General features: G+C 43.5%; 1 protein-coding gene across 8 annotated transcripts in view; it reads right to left on the reverse strand.

Annotated features, from left to right (window-relative positions):
* The window catches only part of Dmd (dystrophin), a 2,313,977-nt gene that overhangs the window by 1,729,948 nt on the left and 566,633 nt on the right, over positions 1 to 17,396 (reverse strand). The gene's annotated exons all lie outside the window — the stretch shown is intronic.

Below are 17,396 nucleotides of genomic sequence, written 5' to 3' on the forward strand. Positions count from 1 at the left end.
GTAGGCTAGAGCAAAGGATGAAATACTGAGACTAGACTGGGAACTAGGATTTAGGACTTTGTTGAAGTTAGAGATCATTACTGCAAGGCAAAGATTTCAGGCTACTATGGTGGCACTGCCTAAGGCTCATGATTTACATGCTGCAGGATATGAAAACAGAAATATTGGGATGTATGTGGAATATCCAATAGACTAGGCCCTGGAAGAGAACACGGAAAGTTTGTGTATAGAGAGGGGTAGTATAGTCAACATCTAGTCCTGTGCCTGTGGATAGGGCAAGTACTAGTGGCAATCTAATTGTTCCTTATAGCACTGAAATTGGGGGTGTATGAGATTTGGGACCATGATGAAGCCTGAAGGCCTCTGCTCTGAAGTATAAGTTGTTTGTTTAGGCTGGGGTACTGGTATAGATTCAGCAGGATGTGCAAAAACATTTATGACGAGTATGTTAGGGATAATTAACAGGCCTGACTCTGGAGAGGTCATGGGGAATCTGAGTACAGAGTTGGGTTGTATAGGCAGCACACAGTGTTCTGTGGCTAAGTGTTGTAACAGGGACTTCATGCAGGAAGCAAGATCTTACCTATAGCACAGAAGAGCATGGTAGAACTAGGCTGAAGCAAAGGATTTCGGACATTGACCAAAGTTAGAAGTCACTACAAGGATTGGTGGTGGGGGCGCATGACTTTAATCATAGCACTTGGGAGGCAGAGGCAGGAGGATCTCTGTGAGTGTGAAGCCAACCTGGTCTACAGAGCTAGTGCAAAAATAACTAGCTTTGTAACTTCAAAGCTACATAGAGAAGCCTTCTCTCGAATTAAAAATAAATAGATAGACAGATAGGTAGATATAAGTAAGTTATTGAGAGTGAGAACAAGCACTATTCTAGGGATGCCACTAGATGGTCTGGACTCCACTAGTTTGGGAAAACAATTATCCCTGCAGAAGAGTGCATACCTCTATAGACGTTGTAGGAGGATTTGGACAGTCTGGGCATGTGTGCAAGAACGTTGAGTGCAGAGGGAGCCTAGCTGTTCACTAAAGCATAGTAGAAGTTGCTGGGCCTAAGCTTGTCTGCACACATTGGAAACCTGTAGAAGCCTAAAGCTTGCAAATGGAAGGCAAATGTGGTTCTAGTAGGTCAGGCTGCACGTGGAAAAACAAGTATTCATGTTTGTGTTTGTTATTACTCACTAGGCTAAAGCCTGGAGGCCGCGCATGTGGGATGTCTAGGGACAAAGATAGGTGGCTTAATCATTTAAATGTCACTTGTGATTGAATGAAGGTAGAATGGTTCAAGTTGAGAGTATGGAAGTTGGATATAGCACAAAGGAATAGGCTAGGACAAGGTCAGTTGGAGGAACCAGAGTCTGCAGAAGCCTAGCGCCATCTACCACAAGGAACTCATAGTCACACTAGTCATGGTCACTGGATGTTCGACCATTCTAGTTACACCAGAAAATAAAATGTCAGATGGGGATGTAAATACCAGGCTCACCCAGGAGGAGACCACCGGAAGTCTGTGTATTTATTGGTGTGTTTTATTTGTCACAAGGCTTTCTGAAAGTAGATATGGGTAGACAGGGCTAGGATATGTTCCTATGGGAGCATAGATGTAGGCTACAGCAAAGGACAAAATGCTTGGCTTAGGCTAGGGCGTAGGATTGGGGACCTTGTCGAATTCTAGGGGTCATTACAGCAAGGCTAGGAGTCCGGACATCTGTGCCACACTGCCTGCAGCATGAGATTTATGTTTTGCATGACATAAAAACAGAAATATTGGGCTGTGTTTAGAGTATCAGTAACTAGACTCTGGGGAGTAGATGGGAAGTTTGTGTATAGAGTGCCATAGTATAGTGAACATCTAGTCCTGTGGCCATAGATAGAACAACTATTGTAGAAAACCTAATTGTTAACTATAGCACATGAATAGGTGGAGGGACTGTGTTGGGGTGTGAGATTTTACACTCTAATGAATCCTAGTGGCACCTGCTATGTATTATAGGTTGTCTGTGTAGGCTAGAGTACTGTGATCAATTCAGCAGGTTGTAAAAAATCATGTATGATGAGTACATTTGTTGTTAGTCTACAGGCTTGATTCTGGGGAGTACATGGTTATTCTGGGTAATCTGGGTATTAAGTTGTGTCGTATAGGTAGCCTAGAGTGTCCTGTGTGTAAGTGTTGTTACAGTATTTGGAACCCTACCAACAGCTAGAACTCACTACTATTGAAATCAATGACTATTCTAGGGATGACACTGGATGTTCCATCCAGTCTGGACTCCACTGGATTAGAAAAACGATGATAGGATACAGAGCAGTGCCCTAAAATCTAGAAGATGGAGGAGTATTCTGATAGTCTGGGGATAGAATGGTCATGTAGGGCAGCCAGAACTCCTCTGGTTCGATGAGAGATTGGTGGTCTTTGTGGGAATATAGATGGTGTCTACAGCACAGAAGAAGTTGATGGGTCTAGGAATCCCAGAGATTGCTAGTGGAGGCATCTGGAGAAGACCAGGACACTGGTTGTTGCAACTTGGGTAGATCAAGCCCTCTATGTACAAAGTACTGAGTGGGTAACTAGACTCAACAATTTAGACCCTTGGGAAGACATAGAAAATCTGAATAAGGAATAATGTACCATATTGTACCCAAAGTGTCCAGGGGATGTATTCTTGCAGGGCAAGTGCTAGCAAAGCCTAGATGTTCACTACAGAAAAGGAGGATTCCTGAGAATAGTCTCAGCTGATTTATTTGGGACCATACTTCCTAGAAGTCCCTGACTCCAAGAGGCAAGCAGCCAGATTATGCAGGGTTGCTGGCTGTTAAACTCAAGCTAGATGCAGATAGATATGGAAAACAAATATCGGTTGGTGGCTTATATAACAAGCCAGTTCCTGGAGTAGGACATTAGGAATGTGGGGGAGTAGGGTGCGGCAGGTAGCACAGAGGGTACTGTGGGTGGGTGAAGGTAGCAACTTGTCTGCTGCATGTATGTCGGCAATCGCACACGTGGAAGGCCAAGATATGGGATTTCCAAAATTATAGGAGCCTATGTATTGCTACGTAGGTGATCAAACTAAATTTGTATAATGACTTTGGGAAAGAGGCCAGATCCAGATAGAGATAGAATATGAAATATCTGGGTGTGAGGGAGTGAGGACTTACCAGGCCATACCATGGAGGAGGACTCAGGAATACAGAATTTGGATTCGGGAAAGATAGGTAGAAAAACGAGTACAATATTTAGATTCAAGCAGCGCAGGTCCTTGTAGGACAATGTATGTTGGTTGGAGGACAGGAGTAGATGCTGGGATTCGGCCCTCACCTTTGGAACTCTGTTGAATCCTATGAGCATTACTACAACATGCAAAAATATCAGTGGCAAAAACTAGACTTGGACACTTGTAGTGACATATGATCTATTTGTTGCCATATGGGGAAACACTATCTGGTAGGGGAAATATTCTGGGCTTGGTCTTTGGGGAAGACATGGAAAGTCTGGATTGGAAATGGAGTTGTGAATGCAGGGCAAATATTACATACATGGGAATAGGTGTGTTAAATTCAGGGGGAGTGAAATTGTTGACTATACCAAAGTAGGAGTTGATGGACCTAGTCTTGGCTGAAGGCTTTGAAAACCTTCACACGCCTAAAATTTGCAAATGCAGGGCACGTGAGGCAGCAGTAAGTCAGACAGCATGTGGAAAATCAAATATTCATTTGTGTGTAGTGGGTTACTCAATTGGCTAAAGTGGGGTCCTGGTGGTTGTGGGATGTTTGGTTATATAATGAAGTGGTTTAGTCATCAGAATCATCCTGCATATGGATACAGGTAGGATGGTTACTGTTGGGAATAGAGATGCTGGATACAGCACAAAAGAATGTGCTAGGCTAGGACAAGGCCAGTTGGAGGGAAAGTGCCAGCAGAAGCTTAGAACTATCTGTCAAAGCACGGTAGGACTAAGATGGAGCCTAGGGTTTGGAACTTAGCAAACAGCTAAAAGTCACTACAAGTGTGAGAAAACAGCTCTTTTAGAGTTCTCACTGGATGTGTCATCAGGTCTGGACTCTACTGGACTAGGAAAAGAATTATCTGCTCGTAAGGGGCACTTACTTCTCTTGGCTCTGTAGAAGGATTTGGACAGTCTCGGCATGCTGTGGTATTATGTAGTCAGCCAGAGATCCTGTGGTTTGATGAGGTTGGGGTTGTCTCAGTGAGAATGTATATGTTGTCTACAGCACAGGAGGATTTAATGGGACTAGGAATCCTGATGGAGGAAGGTCATTGGTTAAATTAAAAGAAACTGCTTGGCTTTCATTGGTTAGAAGATAGGTGGGAGGAGTAGACACAACAAAACACTGGGAGGAAGAGGAAGTGAGGTCAGACTCCACAGCTCTCCTCTCCGGAGCAGACGCAAGATAGACGCCATGCTACCTGCTCCAGGGAAGACGCACACTATGAAGCTCCAACCCAGGATGGACTTAGGCTAGAATCTTCCCGGTAAGACCGGTGCTATACAGATGATAAGAAATGGGCTAGTCCAGGTGGGAGAGTTAGCCTAGAAGATGCTAGGTAGAAATGGGTCAAGCAGTGTTTAAATGAATACAGTGTCTGTGTAATTATTTCGGGTAAAGCTAGCCGTGCGGGCGGGGTGCTGGGGATGCAGCCCCGCTGCCCATATTACTAAAGAAGCCTATATGCTATGAATATGTTTTATTACCATTGGTTATTCAAGAAGATGCTTTGGGCAATCGATTAGTAGAATATAGCCAGGCATGAAATCTGAACAGAGATATAGAGAGAAAGTAGGCAGAGTCAGGGAGATGCCATGTAGCTGCTGAAGGAGAATACCAGCAGCTACCAGTGAGAGCCTGACTCGTAGGACACAGTCTCATAACGATACATAGATATACAAAAGGCACACCCACATCAATATGAGGTATGTTTGGAGGGATGTGGAAAAACAGTATTTGGAACAGGAAATATTCACTAGGTTCGAACTTTGGCAGGACACGATAACTTTTCATAAAAAGTGGGGTTATTTTGTTAGCCAGTACAGGTATGATAAGTGTTGGGGAACTCCCAGTGTTGGCTACAGAATAGTAGTAGCTGGTGGGATCATGCTGTGTTTTGAGATTTGTGTCAATGAAAAATGCCACAAATCACTATTGCAAAGTGCAAGAGTCCATTCTTTGATGGTTCAGGGACTATTCTATCTAGAAAAATTCCACTGAATATGGAAAACCAACTACCGAGTATGGATATCTTCACCTGGATAAATCCTGGAGGGGGACATAGGAAGTCTGGGTATGGTGTGAAGAGGTATGGGCAACCCTAAGAACCCTATTGGTTTATGTAAATAGGATTATATCTGGCTGTGGCCCAGATGTTCTCTATAGTATAGGAAAAATGTTCTAAATAGGCTGCAACATGTCAAGCCTAATATTCACGACTATAAGGAAAAGCGTCCAGACCAAGATTGAAAATTTCTTATGGTTTCCAGGTTATACATAAGAGAATGTTAAAAATCAAGTGTCTGATAGTGTGTGATATTCTCACTAGGCTAGACACCAGAAGATAGGAGAATAATGGTTATGGACTGGGCTTATGTTGGTGGTAGAAAGGGTCCTTAGGTAAATATGGGTATTAAAGGAGGCTCTATGTTCACCATAGTAAAAAAAATATTGAGGCTAGACTGGGTCACCTGACTTGGGATACTATGGAAGACTCGAGGCCATGATTTTATTGCTACACAGAAAGACAAGGTATGGACACTGGTTATCTTATACTCATTAGGTATAGAGGAATGTGCAGATGAAAGTATTCCTGTGTGTTTGCGTGTGTGTGTGTGTGTGTGTGTGTGTGTGTGTGTGTGTGTGTGTGTGTGTGTACGGTCAACAGGCTAAGCCATGGAATAGAAATGTTATTTGGGAATGATTTTAGGTTAGACATTCAAGATACTAGCCAAAGATTGAGGCAGACATTTTGGACTAAACCATTGACAGGGATAGTATTGTTGAAGAATTTGGAGAAGCAAATGATCTGTCATGTGTTCTACCACAACCAAGGTAGATATGTAAAAAAGGATGGCGTGGACAATTTGCCTTAGAGTTATTAAACAAAGTGTCCACTAAAAGCCAACTCTCTTTGCCTTCTCAATATTTTCCCCCTCTCATCAAAGTGTCAGGAGTGGTACAGTCTGCTATTGGTTCCTTCCTTCACCAGGCATTCTTGTGGGTCAGAACCAGGCTTTGTGATGTCAGAGCACAAGCTCACCTACTATTGGTCGAGACCTTGATGATGAATCAGGTCTGAGGGTGTGGCCTTCCCTACTCTGCCAGTTGTTCACAGCCCCTCAAGGGAGAAACAACAGGCGCTTGCAACTTGGTGATGGAGGGTGTACCGAAGGAACCAAAGGAATCACTGTCCAACATGGACCTCCCAACATCCAGTAGTGATGCTCCCATGGCAGCGAATGGCCCAGTCCTTAGGGTAAAGACGAAGGCAGCTCTAAAGCAGTATCCACCTTACATGTCGTGCAGAAAGGTGAGGTGACGAACCCTACTGGAGCTCCCTCCTCTACTCATTTACTCTTACCTAAAGTCACTACCTCTCTCCTTCCTGGCATAAATCCTTTATCACTTCTCACCTCTTCCGACAAAGTGTCCTTCACATGCTTCTCCTGACTTCTCCCTATATTAACTAATTCTTGTGTTCACCTCTTGCCATTCCAGGCACACAAGCGAAGCAAACACGGGAAGCACTGCTCAAAGAAGAAGAACAAGAGAAAGAGGGAGGCCGAAGCGGCAGCTGCCCCCGAACTGAAGAAAATCAAAGTGGAACCTGTTCCTGCAATGCCTGAACCTAAGGAGGAGGAGCCTGTAAAGGAAGCCCAGGAGCACACTACTGGAGAAGCAAGCGTGGCCGCAGCAGCCAATGAGGTGGAGAGCCAATAAGATGGCTATCATGAAGACGGGGAATGCCCAAATATGACAAGTAAAATTGCATTGGCATAAATTCATTAAATTGAAAATAAATTCAATTTAATTGAAAAGTTATGTGTCTTTGTGAGTGACTAACGGCGAAACCAGGAAAAGGAAGGAAAAATGATGGTTATAGGAGAAGAGAGGGAAGATGGGTGGGTGAATGGCAATGGAGAGACTGGTTCTTCACTAGGTTTGGGGCAGTCATAGTGGGTGCATGGAAAGAGGGGGAGTTTGGGTGGGTAGAAGACAAGGGAGGGACTTGGGTCTCCAAAGGTTTGGGCATCAATGTTGGGTGCATGGAAGAGGGGGAGTTTGGGTGGGAAGAATTCAAGGGAGGGATTTGGTTCTCCAAGTTTTGGGGTAGTATTGGTGAGTGCACGGAAAGAGAGGGAGTTTGGGAGGGTAGAAGACAAGGGAGGGATTTGGGTCTCCAAAAGTTTGGGGCAGTACTGGTGAGTGCATGGAAAGAGAAGGAGTCTGGGTTGGTAGAAGATAAGAGAGGGATTTGGCTCTCCATAAGTTTGGGGCATCCATGGAGGGTGTCTGGAAGACGGGGGTTTGGGTGGGTAGAAGACAAGTAGGGATTTGTGTCTCCAAAGTTTTGGGGCAGTAATGGTGAGTGCATTGAAAGAGAGGGATTTTGGGTAGGTAGAACACAATGGAGGAATTTGGGTCTCCAAAGGTTTTTGGCAGTAATGGTGGGTGCATGGAAAGAAAGGAAATATGGGTGGGTAATGCCAGGGAAGGGATTTGGGTCTCACATACGTTGGAGAGTGTAATGATGGGTAAATGATAAGAGACATTTCGGTGGTTATATGACAAGGGAAGTATTGGATTCTCAAATACTCATGGGGCAGAAATAATGAGTATCTGTCAAGAGAGGAGTTTGGGTTATTATATGTCAAGGGTGGGATTAGGGTCTCAGAAAGATGGGGTCAGAAATGTTGGATATATAGCAACAGAGGGAGTATGCTGGGTAAATGACAAGGGAGGGATTTGGGACTTATACACTTTGGGTCAGCAATGGTGAGTATGTATCATGAGAAATAGTTTGGATGGGCATACGACAATGGAGAGATTAGGTTCTCACAAAGCTGGTGCCAAAATGATGGGTATATGCCAAGAGAGGAGTTTGGGTAGGTGTATGACCAGGGAGTGTTTGGGTCTCTTAAGGTTTGAGGCAGAAATCATTGGTATATTTCAAGAAACAGAGTTTGGATGGGTATATGACAAGAGAGGTGGTTTTGGTGGGCCTATAAACATGGATATATTTGGGTCTGACATGTTTGGGGGAAGAAATGGTGGGTATTTCACAAGACAGGAAATTGTGTGGTTACACGACAAAAGAAGAATTTTCAGTGGGCATATGGCAAGAGAAGGATTTGGGTCACAGCAGGATGGGGGCAGTAATGGTGGATATATGGCTAGAGAAGGAGTTTGGGTGAGTACATGACATAGTACAGATTGGGCCATCAAAACATTTGGGGAAAGCAATGGTATAAATATTATAAGAGAGAGCATTAGCTTTGGTGTATGGCAAAGGAGGAATGAGTATCTTGGAAGGATGTGTCCAGAAATCGTGGGTACATGGCAAGAGAGGGAGTTCAGTTGGTTGAATGAAAGGGAGGGATTTGTCTGATAAGGTTTTAGGGAAGAAATGTTGGCTATATGGCAAGAGAGGTAGTTTGGATAGGCAGATGACAAAGGAGGGATTTGGTCTCATAAGGATGAAGGCAGAAACAGTGGGGAAAGAGTGAGAGAGAGAGACAGAGAGAGAGAGAGAGGGAGAGAGAGAGAGAGAGAGAGAGAGAGAGAGAGAGAGAGAGAGAGAGAGATTGGGTTGGTATATGATATGGGAGAGATTATGGTTTTCCAATGTTTGGTGCCAGATTAGCAATTTTCATGAATATACAATAAAGATGGATTTGATTGTGTGTATGATATGAAACAGAAATTTCTAGTTGAGGCCTAGAAAATTTATTTAGGTGGGTATAGGACACAGAAGGCTCTTTAGTTTTGAAGATGGAAAATCTGACATTTTGTATACTATAGGGATAGAGGCCAGACAAGGAATATGGTTTGATATATATAAAAAAGAAGAAAATTTGGGTAAGCATATGACAAAGAAGGGACTTTGGTTCCCACAGATTTGAGGGTCATACCACACATGACCTGTAAGACTCATAGAGGTAACTATGGAGCATTGAATCCAAATTGCTACATTTACCTTTTCTCATAGATAAGGATGGAGAAGACTGTGCTCCACCATCTATGTATTTTGCAAGAGCCGGGCAAAACTTCACAGTATGAATGTCTCAACCTATCTGAGTTGCTGGACCTAGTCTTGGCTGAAGGCTTTGAAAACCATCACACGCCTAAAATTTGCAAATGCAAGGCACATGAGGCAGCAGTAAGTCAGACAGCATGTGGAAAATCAAATATTCATTTGTGTGTAGTGGGTTACTCAATTGGCTAAAGTGGGGTCCTGGTGGTTGTGGGATGTCTGGTTATATAATGAAGTGGTTTAGTCATCAGAATCATCCTGCATATGGATACAGGTAGGATGGTTACTGTTGGGAATAGAGATGCTGGATACAGCACAAAAGAATGTGCTAGGCTAGGACAAGGCCAGTTGGAGGGAAAGTGCCAGCAGAAGCTTAGAACTATCTGTCAAAGCACGGTAGGACTAAGACGACGCCTATGGTTTGGTACTTAGCAAACAGCTAAAAGTCACTACAAGTGTGAGAAAACAACTCTTTTAGAGTTCTCACTGGATGTTTCATCAGGTCTGGACTCTACTGGACTAGGAAAAGAATTATCTGCTCGTAAGGGGCACTTACTTCTCTTGGCTCTGTAGAAGGATTTGGACAGTCTCGGCATGCTGTGGTATTATGTAGTCAGCCAGAGATCCTGTGGTTTGATGAGGTTGGGGTTGTCTCAGTGAGAATGTATATGTTGTCTACAGCACAGGAGGATTTGATGGGACTAGGAATCCTATATGCTATGAATATGTTTTATTACCATTGGTTATTCAAGAAGACGCTTTGGGCAATCGATTAGTAGAATATAGCCAGGCATGAAATCTGAACAGATATATAGAGAGAAAGTAGGCAGAGTCAGGGAGATGGCATGTAGCTGCTGAAGGAGAATACCAGCAGCTACCAGTGAGAGTCAGCTACCTGACTCGTAGGCCACAGTCTCATAATGATACATAGATATACAAAAGGCACACCCACATCAATATGAGGTATGTTTGGAGGGATGTGGAAAAACAGTATTTGGAACAGGAAATATTCACTAGGTTCGAACTTTGGCAGGACACGATAACTTTTCATAAAAAGTGGGGTTATTTTGTTAGCCAGTACAGGTATGATAAGTGTTGGGAAACTCCCAGTGTTGGCTACAGAATAGTAGTAGCTGGTGGGATCATGCTGTGTTTTGAGATTTGTGTCAATGAAAAATGCCACAAATCACTATTGCAAAGTGCAAGAGTCCATTCTTTGATGGTTCAGGGACTATTCTATCTAGAAAAATTCCACTGAATATGGAAAACCAACTACCGAGTATGGATATCTTCACCTGGATAAATCCTGGAGGGGGACATAGGAAGTCTGGGTATGGTGTGAAGAGGTATGGGCAACCCTAAGAACCCTATTGGTTTATGTAAATAGGATTATATCTGGCTGTGGCCCAGATGTTCTCTATAGTATAGGAAAAATGTTCTAAATAGGCTGCAACATGTCAAGCCTAATATTCACGACTATAAGGAAAAGCGTCCAGACCAAGATTGAAAATTTCTTATGGTTTCCAGGTTATACATAAGAGAATGTTAAAAATCAAGTGTCTGATAGTGTGTGATATTCTCACTAGGCTAGACACCAGAAGATAGGAGAATAATGGTTATGGACTGGGCTTATGTTGGTGGTAGAAAGGGTCCTTAGGTAAATATGGGTATTAAAGGAGGCTCTATGTTCACCATAGTAAAAATGGTATTGAGGCTAGACTGGGTCACCTGACTTGGGATACTATGGAAGACTCGAGGCCATGATTTTATTGCTACACAGAAAGACAAGGTATGGACACTGGTTATCTTATACTCATTAGGTATAGAGGAATGTGCAGATGAAAGTATTCCTGTGTGTTTGCGTGTGTGTGTGTGTGTGTGTGTGTGTGTGTGTGTGTGTGTGCGTGTGTGTGTTTGTGTGTACGGTCAACAGACTAAGCCATGGAATAGAAATGTTATTTGGGAATGATTTTAGGTTAGACATTTAAGATACTAGCCAAAGATTGAGGCAGACATTTTGGACTAAACCATTGACAGGGATAGTATTGTTGAAGAATTTGGAGAAGCAAATGATCTGTCATGTGTTCTACCACAACCAAGGTAGATATGTAAAAAAGGATGGCGTGGACAATTTGCCTTAGAGTTATTAAACAAAGTGTCCACTAAAAGCCAACTCTCTTTGCCTTCTCAATATTTTCCCCCTCTCATCAAAGTGTCAGGAGTGGTACAGTCTGCTATTGGTTCCTTCCTTCACCAGGCATTTTTGTGGGTCAGAACCAGGCTTTGTGATGTCAGAGCACAAGCTCACCTACTATTGGTCGAGACCTTGATGATGAATCAGGTCTGAGGGTGTGGCCTTCCCTACTCTGCCAGTTGTTCACAGCCCCTCAAGGGAGAAACAACAGGCGCTTGCAACTTGGTGATGGAGGGTGTACCGAAGGAACCAAAGGAATCACTGTCCAACATGGACCTCCCAACATCCAGTAGTGATGCTCCCATGGCAGCGAATGGCCCAGTCCTTAGGGTAAAGACGAAGGCAGCTCTAAAGCAGTATCCACCTTACATGTCGTGCAGAAAGGTGAGGTGACGAACCCTACTGGAGCTCCCTCCTCTACTCATTTACTCTTACCTAAAGTCACTACCTCTCTCCTTCCTGGCATAAATCCTTTATCACTTCTCACCTCTTCCGACAAAGTGTCCTTCACATGCTTCTCCTGACTTCTCCCTATATTAACTAATTCTTGTGTTCACCTCTTGCCATTCCAGGCACACAAGCGAAGCAAACACGGGAAGCACTGCTCAAAGAAGAAGAACAAGAGAAAGAGGGAGGCCGAAGCGGCAGCTGCCCCCGAACTGAAGAAAATCAAAGTGGAACCTGTTCCTGCAATGCCTGAACCTAAGGAGGAGGAGCCTGTAAAGGAAGCCCAGGAGCACACTACTGGAGAAGCAAGCGTGGCCGCAGCAGCCAATGAGGTGGAGAGCCAATAAGATGGCTATCATGAAGACGGGGAATGCCCAAATATGACAAGTAAAATTGCATTGGCATAAATTCATTAAATTGAAAATAAATTCAATTTAATTGAAAAGTTATGTGTCTTTGTGAGTGACTAACGGCGAAACCAGGAAAAGGAAGGAAAAATGATGGTTATAGGAGAAGAGAGGGAAGATGGGTGGGTGAATGGCAATGGAGAGACTGGTTCTTCACTAGGTTTGGGGCAGTCATAGTGGGTGCATGGAAAGAGGGGGAGTTTGGGTGGGTAGAAGACAAGGGAGGGACTTGGGTCTCCAAAGGTTTGGGCATCAATGTTGGGTGCATGGAAGAGGGGGAGTTTGGGTGGGAAGAATTCAAGGGAGGGATTTGGTTCTCCAAGTTTTGGGGTAGTATTGGTGAGTGCACGGAAAGAGAGGGAGTTTGGGAGGGTAGAAGACAAGGGAGGGATTTGGGACTTATACACTTTGGGTCAGCAATGGTGAGTATGTATCATGAGAAATAGTTTGGATGGGCATACGGCAATGGAGAGATTAGGTTCTCACAAAGCTGGTGCCAAAATGATGGGTATATGCCAAGAGAGGAGTTTGGGTAGTTGTATGACCAGGAAGTGTTTGGGTCTCTTAAGGTTTGAGGCAGAAATCATTAGTATATTTCAAGAAACAGAGTTTGGATGGGTATATGACAAGAGAGGGGGTTTTGGTGGGCCTATAAACATGGATATATTTGGGTCTGACATGTTTGGGGGAAGAAATGGTGGGTATTTCACAAGACAGGAAATTGTGTGGTTACACGACAAAAGAAGAATTTTCAGTGGGCATATGGCAAGAGAAGGATTTGGGTCACAGCAGGATGGGGGCAGTAATGGTGGATATATGCCTAGAGAAGGAGTTTGGGTGAGTACATGACATGGTACAGATTGGGCCATCAAAACATTTGGGGAAAGCAATGTTATAAATATTATAAGAGAGAGCATTAGCTTTGGTGTATGGCAAAGGAGGAATGAGTATCTTGGAAGGATGTGTCCAGAAATCGTGGGTACATGGCAAGAGAGGGAGTTCAGTTGGTTGAATGAAAGGGAGGGATTTGTCTGATAAGGTTTTAGGGAAGAAATGTTGGCTATATGGCAAGAGAGGTAGTTTGGATAGGCAGATGACAAAGGAGGGATTTGGTCTCATAAGGATGAAGGCAGAAACAGTGGGGAAAAAGTGAGAGAGAGAGAGAGAGAGAGAGAGAGAGAGAGAGAGAGAGAGAGAGAGAGAGAGAGAGAGAGAGAGAGAGATTGGGTTGGTATATGATATGGGAGAGATTATGGTTTTCCAATGTTTGGTGCCAGATTAGCAATTTTCATGAATATACAATAAAGATGGATTTGATTGTGTGTATGATATGAAACAGAAATTTCTAGTTGAGGCCCAGAAAATTTATTTAGGTGGGTATAGGACACAGAAGGCTCTTTAGTTTTGAAGATGGAAAATCTGACATTTTGTATACTATAGGGATAGAGGCCAGACAAGGAATATGGTTTGATATATATAAAAAAGAAGAAAATTTGGGTAAGCATATGACAAAGAAGGGACTTTGGTTCCCAAAGATTTGAGGGTCATACCACACATGACCTGTAAGACTCATAGAGGTAACTATGGAGCATTGAATCCAAATTGCTACATTTACCTTTTCTCATAGATAAGGATGGAGAAGACTGTGCTCCACCATCTATGTATTTTGCAAGAGCCGGGCAAAACTTCACAGTATGAATGTCTCAACCTATCTGAGTTGCTGGACCTAGTCTTGGCTGAAGGCTTTGAAAACCATCACACGCCTAAAATTTGCAAATGCAAGGCACATGAGGCAGCAGTAAGTCAGACAGCATGTGGAAAATCAAATATTCATTTGTGTGTAGTGGGTTACTCAATTGGCTAAAGTGGGGTCCTGGTGGTTGTGGGATGTCTGGTTATATAATGAAGTGGTTTAGTCATCAAAATCATCCTGCATATGGATACAGGTAGGATGGTTACTGTTGGGAATAGAGATGCTGGATACAGCACAAAAGAATGTGCTAGGACAAGGCCAGTTGGAGGGAAAATGCCAGCAGAAGCTTAGAACTATCTGTCAAAGCACGGTAGGACTAAGACGACGCCTATGGTTTGGTACTTAGCAAACAGCTAAAAGTCACTACAAGTGTGAGAAAACAGCTCTTTTAGAGTTCTCACTGGATGTGTCATCAGGTCTGGACTCTACTGGACTAGGAAAAGAATTATCTGCTCGTAAGGGGCACTTACTTCTCTTGGCTCTGTAGAAGGATTTGGACAGTCTCGGCATGCTGTGGTATTATGTAGTCAGCCAGAGATCCTGTGGTTTGATGAGGTTGGGGTTGTCTCAGTGAGAATGTATATGTTGTCTACAGCACAGGAGGATTTGATGGGACTAGGAATCCTATATGCTATGAATATGTTTTATTACCATTGGTTATTCAAGAAGATGCTTTGGGCAATCGATTAGTAGAATATAGCCAGGCATGAAATCTGAACAGATATATAGAGAGAAAGTAGGCAGAGTCAGGGAGATGCCATGTAGCTGCTGAAGGAGAATACCAGCAGCTACCAGTGAGAGTCAGCTACCTGACTCGTAGGCCACAGTCTCATAATGATACATAGATATACAAAAGGCACACCCACATCAATATGAGGTATGTTTGGAGGGATGTGGAAAAACAGTATTTGGAACAGGAAATATTCACTAGGTTCGAACTTTGGCAGGACACGATAACTTTTCATAAAAAGTGGGGTTATTTTGTTAGCCAGTACAGGTATGATAAGTGTTGGGGAACTCCCAGTGTTGGCTACAGAATAGTAGTAGCTGGTGGGATCATGCTGTGTTTTGAGATTTGTGTCAATGAAAAATGCCACAAATCACTATTGCAAAGTGCAAGAGTCCATTCTTTGATGGTTCAGGGACTATTCTATCTAGAAAAATTCCACTGAATATGGAAAACCAACTACCGAGTATGGATATCTTCACCTGGATAAATCCTGGAGGGGGACATAGGAAGTCTGGGTATGGTGTGAAGAGGTATGGGCAACCCTAAGAACCCTATTGGTTTATGTAAATAGGATTATATCTGGCTGTGGCCCAGATGTTCTCTATAGTATAGGAAAAATGTTCTAAATAGGCTGCAACATGTCAAGCCTAATATTCACGACTATAAGGAAAAGCGTCCAGACCAAGATTGAAAATTTCTTATGGTTTCCAGGTTATACATAAGAGAATGTTAAAAATCAAGTGTCTGATAGTGTGTGATATTCTCACTAGGCTAGACACCAGAAGATAGGAGAATAATGGTTATGGACTGGGCTTATGTTGGTGGTAGAAAGGGTCCTTAGGTAAATATGGGTATTAAAGGAGGCTCTATGTTCACCATAGTAAAAATGGTATTGAGGCTAGACTGGGTCACCTGACTTGGGATACTATGGAAGACTCGAGGCCATGATTTTATTGCTACACAGAAAGACAAGGTATGGACACTGGTTATCTTATACTCATTAGGTATAGAGGAATGTGCAGATGAAAGTATTCCTGTGTGTTTGCGTGTGTGTGTGTGTGTGTGTGTGTGTGTGTGTGTGTGTGTGTGTGCGTGTGTGTGTTTGTGTGTACGGTCAACAGACTAAGCCATGGAATAGAAATGTTATTTGGGAATGATTTTAGGTTAGACATTTAAGATACTAGCCAAAGATTGAGGCAGACATTTTGGACTAAACCATTGACAGGGATAGTATTGTTGAAGAATTTGGAGAAGCAAATGATCTGTCATGTGTTCTACCACAACCAAGGTAGATATGTAAAAAAGGATGGCGTGGACAATTTGCCTTAGAGTTATTAAACAAAGTGTCCACTAAAAGCCAACTCTCTTTGCCTTCTCAATATTTTCCCCCGCTCATCAAAGAGTCAGGAGTGGTACAGTCTGCTATTGGTTCCTTCCTTCACCAGGCATTCTTGTGGGTCAGAACCAGGCTTTGTGATGTCAGAGCACAAGCTCACCTACTATTGGTCGAGACCTTGATGATGAATCAGGTCTGAGGGTGTGGCCTTCCCTACTCTGCCAGTTGTTCACAGCCCCTCAAGGGAGAAACAACAGGCGCTTGCAACTTGGTGATGGAGGGTGTACCGAAGGAACCAAAGGAATCACTGTCCAACATGGACCTCCCAACATCCAGTAGTGATGCTCCCATGGCAGCAAATGGCCCAGTCCTTAGGGTAAAGACGAAGGCAGCTCTAAAGCAGTATCCACCTTACATGTCGTGCAGAAAGGTGAGGTGACGAACCCTACTGGAGCTCCCTCCTCTACTCATTTACTCTTACCTAAAGTCACTACCTCTCTCCTTCCTGGCATAAATCCTTTATCACTTCTCACCTCTTCCGACAAAGTGTCCTTCACATGCTTCTCCTGACTTCTCCCTATATTAACTAATTCTTGTGTTCACCTCTTGCCATTCCAGGCACACAAGCGAAGCAAACACGGGAAGCACTGCTCAAAGAAGAAGAACAAGAGAAAGAGGGAGGCCGAAGCGGCAGCTGCCCCCGAACTGAAGAAAATCAAAGTGGAACCTGTTCCTGCAATGCCTGAACCTAAGGAGGAGGAGCCTGTAAAGGAAGCCCAGGAGCACACTACTGGAGAAGCAAGCGTGGCCGCAGCAGCCAATGAGGTGGAGAGCCAATAAGATGGCTATCATGAAGACGGGGAATGCCCAAATATGACAAGTAAAATTGCATTGGCATAAATTCATTAAATTGAAAATAAATTCAATTTAATTGAAAAGTTATGTGTCTTTGTGAGTGACTAATGGCGAAACCAGGAAAAGGAAGGAAAAATGATGGTTATAGGAGAAGAGAGGGAAGATGGGTGGGTGAATGGCAATGGAGAGACTGGTTCTTCACTAGGTTTGGGGCAGTCATAGTGGGTGCATGGAAAGAGGGGGAGTTTGGGTGGGTAGAAGACAAGGGAGGGACTTGGGTCTCCAAAGGTTTGGGCATCAATGTTGGGTGCATGGAAGAGGGGGAGTTTGGGTGGGAAGAATTCAAGGGAGGGATTTGGTTCTCCAAGTTTTGGGGTAGTATTGGTGAGTGCACGGAAAG

This window comes from Microtus pennsylvanicus, chromosome X, assembly GCF_037038515.1.
Source record: "Microtus pennsylvanicus isolate mMicPen1 chromosome X, mMicPen1.hap1, whole genome shotgun sequence".
Lineage (NCBI taxonomy): Eukaryota > Metazoa > Chordata > Mammalia > Rodentia > Cricetidae > Microtus > Microtus pennsylvanicus.